The sequence below is a fragment of the Motacilla alba genome, chromosome 4A (genome assembly GCF_015832195.1).
Source record: "Motacilla alba alba isolate MOTALB_02 chromosome 4A, Motacilla_alba_V1.0_pri, whole genome shotgun sequence".
Classification (NCBI taxonomy): Eukaryota; Metazoa; Chordata; class Aves; order Passeriformes; family Motacillidae; genus Motacilla; species Motacilla alba.
The window spans coordinates 1830258-1838735 of NC_052045.1; positions in this window are offsets into that span (position 1 = coordinate 1830258).

Sequence of the window (8478 nt, forward strand, 5' to 3'; positions counted from 1 at the left end):
TCTTCTCCTTCTTCTCCTGCATCCTTTCAGAACAGGTCCTTGCTCCAGGCCTGGTTTTAATCAGCTTTTTCCTTTCAGCAGCAGGCTGCAGAGGCTGCTGTGGTCTCAGGGAATTTCCCTGGTCCCTGCTGGGAGGTTTGTGTTCCCCCAAAGGCACAGTCCCCTCCCAAGCTGCAGGTTCTCAGCTCCACGTTGTGCCTTTCTTTTCCCAGCAGAAGAAAGCAGAAATGACAGAGTTCCTGGCATCTTGATGTTCATTTGTTGTAAGAGCCTGAGACAAGAGATGTGGGACTCCAGAGGCTCTTCAAAATGCAGTTTATTGTATCCAAGGTGTTACAGCAGTCCAGGGCCTGGCTGAGCAGAGCCTGTGCCCACAGCTGTCAGCTCCAGCTGCAGGCAGGCCTGGAGACCCTTTAATTTTGGTTACAATGCATTAGATACTTTTCTTTGCTGAGCATCTTAATACAGTAGAACCAATCTATACCTTAACTTTCACCTATAACCCATCAGAACTACTGTCATCACCATGCTGTGGTTGATACTATCCAATCACATGAGCTAGCATGTTACAGTTTAAGCCAGAAATTGTTTTTCAGTTTTCTTGCAGAGGAAAATTCCGAGACCTTTTTTCTACTTGCAGCATTGACAGTTTTGTTTGCCTGTGGAATCTTTTTGCTTGGTAGAAACATCTGTTTGAGGTGGGTTTATCCTTTGCTTTAAGCCATAAAAATCCCTTCTAACTAACATACCCTTTGCTTTTTTAATTATCCAGCAAGAGTGGCTCAGCAATTCTTTTCTTCTGTATCAAGACTTGATTTCATTTCTATTCCAATCCAGCAAGACTGGCTCAGCAGTTCTTTTCTTCTATATCCAAACTTGCTTTCATTTCTATTCCTTTGTCAGATTCTACATTCAGAAATCTTTATGCCCAGCACACGTATCCGTGAGACTTTCTTGTCACACCTTCATCCTTCCCAGCCATTTGTTTTCCTGGGACAGCTGTGGCCCTGGGGGCCTGCCCTGTGTCCTCCTCTTGGAATGGAATGCAGACTCTCAGAACAAACTGTCCTGCTTTGGTCCATTCTGGCAGAGTCCCTCTGCTGTGCAAGAGCAAGAAGTGGATAAATATCTCATGAATGGCAGTGGTCAGATGTTGGAGGTGGATTTTAAATGAAAGGAATCTGAAACTAACCAGGCATTGCACAAACAGCAATTTAAGATGAATCTTTTTCTCTTCTAAGGGAAAAGAAGCTGTCTGCAGGGAGAGCCTGGCCTCACTGCATGATGGGTTTGCACCAGAATGGAGAGAAGAGAGGAACTCCTCTGGGTGTGCTTTGGCAGAATTATGAAATAAATATAAAAATGTACTGGGTGGGAATACTTTGTTACAAATGGTTTGAAATGTTCTTATGGTTTTTGGCCAACTGAATACATAATCCTTTAACTCTAGCATCCTTGGCAAAGAGTGTGCTTCAGCTTCTGTCTTGTTAAAGATGCTGCTCTGTTCAAAACTGATTTTAGTTAGGTGTGACACTTCAGTTTGGATGTGGCACTTGGGGTCACAGTTCAGGGGTGGTTGTGGTGGTGCTGGAATATGGTTGGAGCAGGTGATCTTCAGCTTCTCTTTGAACCTGGTTGATTCCATGGTTTGTGATATGCAAGAGTGATGCATAACGACTTCATGACTGTGTGTAGCAGTGCACTAAATGACATTAATGCAAGCTGTGGGTTTATCAGCTGCCTTATTATTTACAGATGTATCAGGTTTTTAGTACTGTCTTGCTTAGTTCATGAGTATTGTGGTCTGTTAAATGAATTGCACCTTGGGGCTGCAGTTACAGGGGAGAGTCAGCCCTCTGTGTTATTGGGGCTGCAGCTGCACCTCAGCAGTGATGAATCCTCACAGGTCACTCCCCAAGAGAAAAGGTCTCCCAAAAAGCAAATGGACACCACACAGACATGCAGGATTCAACCAGGATATTTCTTTAATTCCCCAAAGAATTATGAAGAATGATGTTTTTACTCTACCAAGTGGGAAAGGAGATGCTGCAGTTTTAGAGACTGGAGTGTCTGTGTGCTGATGTCAACACAGCAAAAGGTCTCCAGTCACAACAATGAGAAATCACACTGGCACTGCTGCCTCAGTTCTGCATTAGCATCTTGGCTCATCATTCAGAGATTTAGAGCAGAGAATAATAGTTTTCTCCTTCAAGTTGAGGTTAAAGAGCAAATTCTTAACACAAATGTTTTGTATAAAATTGATTTCATTCTGGTAAATCTGAGAATAAACAAATCCTATCTCTAGTGCAATGCCTGTAAATAATTTATATGAAAGCATTTACACAATCAGAAAAAAACAGGGCTGAAGGAGGAGGTCATCTAATCCACTGAACTCTCTCTTAAATCTTTATCTCTGCTTAAAAATCTCAATGCAGTACCAGAAACTATTTCATTAGAGTGGAGTGATGCAGTTCTTCACTAACCTAAAGTGAAGAATTGCCTACTTCTAATTCATTTCCCTGGCAGCAGGGGAAAGTCACCAATTTAGAGTCCTGTTCTGTGGGCATTGAAGGGAGGGTCTCTTTTTTCTGCTTTCACCTTGCTGGGAGTTTTTGTTACATTTTGAAGTGTTTTTAACAGTAACTTCAGTCTAAAGACCATAAGGACTTCTGTATCTGCTGGTATTTGACCATTTTGAGTGATTTGTGTATCTGTGCTCAACTCAAGCTGGTTCTCATTTTGAATTAATTATTTTGATTTAATTATTTTGATTATTTTCCCATCTGGGCAGTCCAGTGCCAAGCCACCCTTTTGGAAAATGATACAACTTGGGTGCTTACCTGTAAATTATGACTACTCCTCTGGAGGCATGTTAGGAGTGAAGATGGAAGCAATTTGAGCTGAGCCAAGGGAAGGCTGAAGATCTTGTGGAAGGTGTGAGTGTGCTCAGGGTGTTTGCTGTAAGGGGAGAAGGCACTGTCAATAGATTCATGTGTGCTGCACTACTGCATCACCCAGCAAAAGCAGGGGGATTATGGCAGAAAGCTGCTCGATGTGCATCAAGCCCCAACAAATGTTTTCTTGTCTTTAAGGCTGGTGCAAGCTGAAAACTTGCTGAGCAAAAATATTTAGGAATAAAGGCAATGGAGCTGGCAGGAGTGTTGCTGCTGGAATCAATAATAAAAGGATAATCTGTCTTTCTTTGTGGTACACAAAGCAATAATCTGTTGTTCAGATTGATTAAACGCCTCAGCTCTGCTTCGATTATTAATCAATCTCCAAAGCAGCTTATTGTGAGTGTAATACAAAGACATGGAGATTATGGATGGTGGTGATGGTGGTAGGAGCAGGAGGCTGGAGGAGTCCTTTCTCCATCCTGGGAACAAAATGGAGCTGAGGTGAGGTGGAGGGTTTGTGTGGATGGGTTTTTCTGAATTACATGTGAGAGGTTTGACTCCAGAATTCTAAAGGAGGCTCTAAAGGTGGAGTTGACACAAGCCAGGGTGATTTTGATCTCTGATTCATAAATGGAGGAGGTGCCATTGACCAGACAGAGAAGGAATGTGAAATATGAGAACCAAGCTTGGCTAGAAAATCCTGACCAGTTACCTTTTGGAAACATGTTGTTGTCTGGTGTATTCTTTGGACTAATAATTTATTTAATTTCTTTCTTACACTAAATCTTTTTTGAGTTGTGGGCTAGCCTAGGCTTTCAGCTTTTGAACTTTTTAAGTTATGAGGAGAAAACTCTCCTTGCTGTGTGTTTTGCACATTCTTGCAGTGGGGTCTCATTATTGCCCAGGTGGTTTGTTGATTTCACTGGTAGGTTAGGTGTTGTTAAAAGGCAGAGTCAAAATTTTACTTGTCTAAACAGCTCTTTACTGTCTGAAAGGGGAAATTTAGTTTTGCCTTCTTCTATTTTGACTTCTCTTAAGAGATGCAAATATACCTGTTTGAAATTTATGAATCACACTTGATGAAATGCAAAATCCCTTCAGGCCCTGGGCAGCAACCTTTAATTTGTCTCTTCTTTGAGTCCAGAGTTGGACTAAAGGACTTCCAGAGGTTTTCAACTCACCTTGGTCTTCCCAACCCTGCAGGACTCAGAGGAATTAAATCAGTTTATTCTCCCTGATGGGAGCAGCTCCATTGTCAGCACCCTCTCTCTGAGGATTTGCACACATGCCACAATGCATGTTTGTTTTGTTCCATTCTTTGAGGCTGTGGTTTGCAAACTCTCATTGGATATTCAGGAGAATCTTCACCTTTTGAACAGGACTGGCCTGCATGATTAATGATGGATTATGCTGACAGTATAAATTTAATTGCATCTTCTACCTTGACTTTTTTTCCAGTTGTGTTCAAGGTTTAGATTTTGGTTTTTTGTTTGTTTGTTGGTTTGTTTTTTTTTAATGGCAGGATGAAATAATGAAGCTGATGATAAAAATGCCTATAAAAATTCTGGCAAATTTATTACAGAACAACATAGCTTGATTTCTTATTTTTCTATCCATCTGGTCATTAGGCCTTTCCAACTGTCAGTGTCTAATATAATCTCCTTTAATAGCAGCATATAATTAGCTTTATGCTGATCAGAGGCATTTGGGATGGTGGTGGTAACATTCAAATCCAAATATCAAAATCCCAAAGAAGATAACTCAGACAGACATATGTCCAAGCCAGCATTTATGACTTTCAGTCCTAAAGTCTGTAACTGGTGATTTAGGCATGTGAGCTTTGAACTGTGGTATGGAAATTTATCAATTAAGAATCCTCAGGAATTCTGGCAGCACAGTACAGATGTCTCTCCAAATGGCAATGTGGTAATGTGTCACTTTTCCCCCCTCTGTACAGTCCTGTTCCTGCTGCAGATATTGAAGTTCTTCTGCCTTGTCTAACTTCTTATTTTAAACAGGTGGTGGAAGTCTTGCCATTGTTCTGTTAGGAGCAATCTGTCTCCATTTTTGAGCTTCATCCAGGGCTCTGTGTATACAAACAAGTATATTTCCTGGTGGGTGTTTTTGGAGGTGATTTTGAGGTGAATTTGAGTTACTGCACCTATCTGATAAATGTTTTGCAAATATAATGTGGTGGCCATTGTTAGGCAGGCCAAAGAAGGGTGTTGATGTTACTGAAACTGGGACTTCACCCTCAAAGTTCTGTTTCTGTCAGTCCTTTCAGAGAACACCTGCTTTGAACAGCTGCTTCCAGAGGTGTTTTTGCATAACACCTGACAATTCAGGTACTGATCATAAATCCCTAAGTATGGGGCAGGATTTCAAGCACTACAGAAATATATTTATTGACTTGATCTGACAAACTCTTCGGTTCCTTGGAACATACTGGAACACCAAGCTCTGTATTCTGCTCTGCAGCCGGCCTGAATAAACCAAGCAGGGCTTCAAGAAAGGAAATACACCTTGACAAGTGAAAATTGCATCTCCTGCATTATGGTTCTTGAAAGCTGGAATTGCCTTTGAGTTTAGGCTTTCAGCTCTTCAATAAAAGATCACAGTTCCCTTTTTGTTCTCTGGCACTGTAACCCATTTGAGGATTCTGTCAACACCCCTTTCAAAAACTGCAGAAACCTGTTAAGATTTGTAGGAGAAAAAATCTATACAAGTTACCTTTTGCTCATAACTTGAAGTGCACAGCCAGAGCTTCCTCCAAGAAATGTTTCAGTGCTAGAAAAGGAAAAGCAGATCTGTCTCCATATGTTCCCAGTTGAAAGTAGTAGTAGTAAACTCTAGGTTATTTTTGACCTGGTGGTTTGCTCAGGGATTATTTTGGTTGTCCACTTCTCTGCTCTGACCAGAATGTGAGGCCACATCTGGACTCTGACAGACACCAGAGGGTCCATGCAGCTCCTGGTGGCTGGATGTGAAGCACATTTTCTCCCCCAAGAGATCTGCCAGGATCCATTGCAGGATCTGTTCCTTACCTCCCTCCTTTCGTTTCCTGCATCATTTAAGCAGTGTTTCCTGTGGCACAGCTGCTCTGCACGTCACTGCTTCCCTTTTTGTTTGTTAATAAATCGTGGCTTCTGCTCCACCAGGGTTTTTGGCAGCTGCTGGTGAACATCACCTCTGCAGACACAAACTGAAGACACCTCCCAGATGTTCCAGTGAGGAACCAGAACCTGTTAATGATGTGTGTCATTCACATGATGCCTCCCCTTCCTCTCCCCCTTCCCAACAGATGTAGTTTAGGGTTAAACTCTCTCAGTTCTTCATATTAATGTTTTCTGGCTTTTCTGAGGAACTTCTCTCCAATCCAACTTCTTGTACCTCAGAGCACCTTTGGACAAAGTGTAATTTTGGTGTGTAGGGTTGGGAAAAGGGAATGCTACAGTCTAAAGTAAATTGAGAATTTATACACCAACATAGAAGGGCAGGTAAAAATGTTTTCTGCAGAGCTGAACTCTTTAAAAATAGTAGTATTAAATATTTTTGAACTATTTTAATACGTGCACCAAGCTCTATAGACAAAGCCATTGCAATACTGAGACCCTAAAAGGACTTGCTTTCAGGCTGAATTTAACTCCTAATTGAATTTGGTTTTCTTTTTAAAACTCTCTACTATGAAACAAAAATTTTAAAATATGCCTGATGTTATATCCTAGAAGCCTTGAAAATATCCCCAGAGTTGAACAGAGATTTTCAATGTGAACATAATTATTGATAACTGGGGGCATGTGCCCTACAATACCATAAGGGGAAGCTATAAATAGGATAACTCATAGAAAAAGTCCATTCTTATTCAGCAGAACAGAAAAGTTTCAGTAGTCTAGAGATGGTAGGAAAAGTTCTTGTCACAGAAGCATCTTCAGTGCTAGTTGGGAATGTGATGTATTTTAGGTTTGTTCCATTAACAGTTCTTTAAGAAACTAAAAAAAAAAAAGCCTGAATAATGTTTCAAAACCCCATTCCAGCCTCTTTCTTGCTGTTCTTAGCATTATCTCTGATACATTCAAAGTAGTTTTACCCAACTATTAATTGAATCTTTGGGGGGAGATCAGCAGAATTTTCACTCCTCAGCAAAACCAAGTGGCTATAACTTAAGGCTATCCTAGATCACTGTAAGAACATCAGCCATGGGAATTTCACCCTGAAGAATTGGACCTCTGTGAACCTTTATCTCGTGCCTGTCCCATGTTCTGACATTCTGCAGTGAAAGGCACCTGGAGGAATGTGTGACAGTGTGATGTGGGGCGGGAGCAGGGCTGAAAGAATTTAACCTCAGTATCAGTGGAAGTGAGGAGATGCATCACTTAGAGAATGTAGTGGTTGAAATCACTGTAAATATGGCTGATAAAAGTAGAAGAAAGTGGATGTAAACATTAGTGAGCTCCAGTAGATTATTGATTTCTCTTGAGTGGTTTGACAGATAAAATGGTAAAGCAAAATGTTCAACTTCAAATGCATCACTTGAAGAAAATAGGAGAATGTGGCAGGGAAGGGAGGAGATGATGAATGTTACTTTGTTAGAGAGGAGAAAATGCAATTGTTCTGCATGAGGTGTTCATCACTTTCCTTTTTCTGTTCTACAGCATTTGATAAACGCCCATTTAGCTGTAGCGGGCAAAAATGTGTTTAAAGTCTGGGTTCATGGGTCATCTTTCAAAGCATTTCATCTTAATTGTATTAACTTTTGTCTGGTTCTGTACAGCAGTTTGATGTCCGAGGCTCCCAGCAGTTGTCAGGAGAAAGCAGTGAGGGTTTGACTGTGAACGAGGAGGGTGAGGGCATTCCCATCAGGGCTAAATTCCCTGAGGGGAAAATTCCCATCGCAGGAATTCCACTGGAGATACTGGTCTTGGAGGAGAAACACCTCTCCAAACACATCTCTTCAGAATGGACCTGCCCTGTGGTGTTTCACAGGCTGGGAGTGTGGTATTAGATGGGAAGGGAGGACAGCAGACATGCTTTATGGCAGGCATACCATAACGGGTGTTTCAGGTGCAAAGGGAAAGGGAACAAGCAAAAATGCTGCACGTAGGTTTGTTTTTTTTTTTACTAAAAAAATGCAATCTTGCTTATTTACAAAGAACACACCAGTTTTGTTCCTTAAAATCGTTGGTGGAAAATGAGGTGCAAATGAGAAGTGGAGGAAGATTTTTAGCTGGGAGATGCCCAACCTTTTTAACAGCACCTTCACCCAGCCCTACAAACTGCTCAGTCAGTCTGAATCTCTTTTGTAGTCTCTGGCCTTTTGCTCTAACACACATTTCTATGCACAGCACCATCCAGCCAAGTTTTTCCTTGTTTCTGAGTTAAATCTCCATAGCAGATTTCCATGTGCTTTTGGAGGGTGACAGAGACAGCAGTTCTGTTTTCAAGGCAGGTTTCGTCAGAGCTCTTTACTATTTATGGTACCTATTCCCGGTGAAGATTGCAATTACTATCCCACTTCCAGCAACTCTGTACCTGAGTCCTGGCAGCTCTTAATTATGTGTGAAAAGTTACATGCAGAGGGATT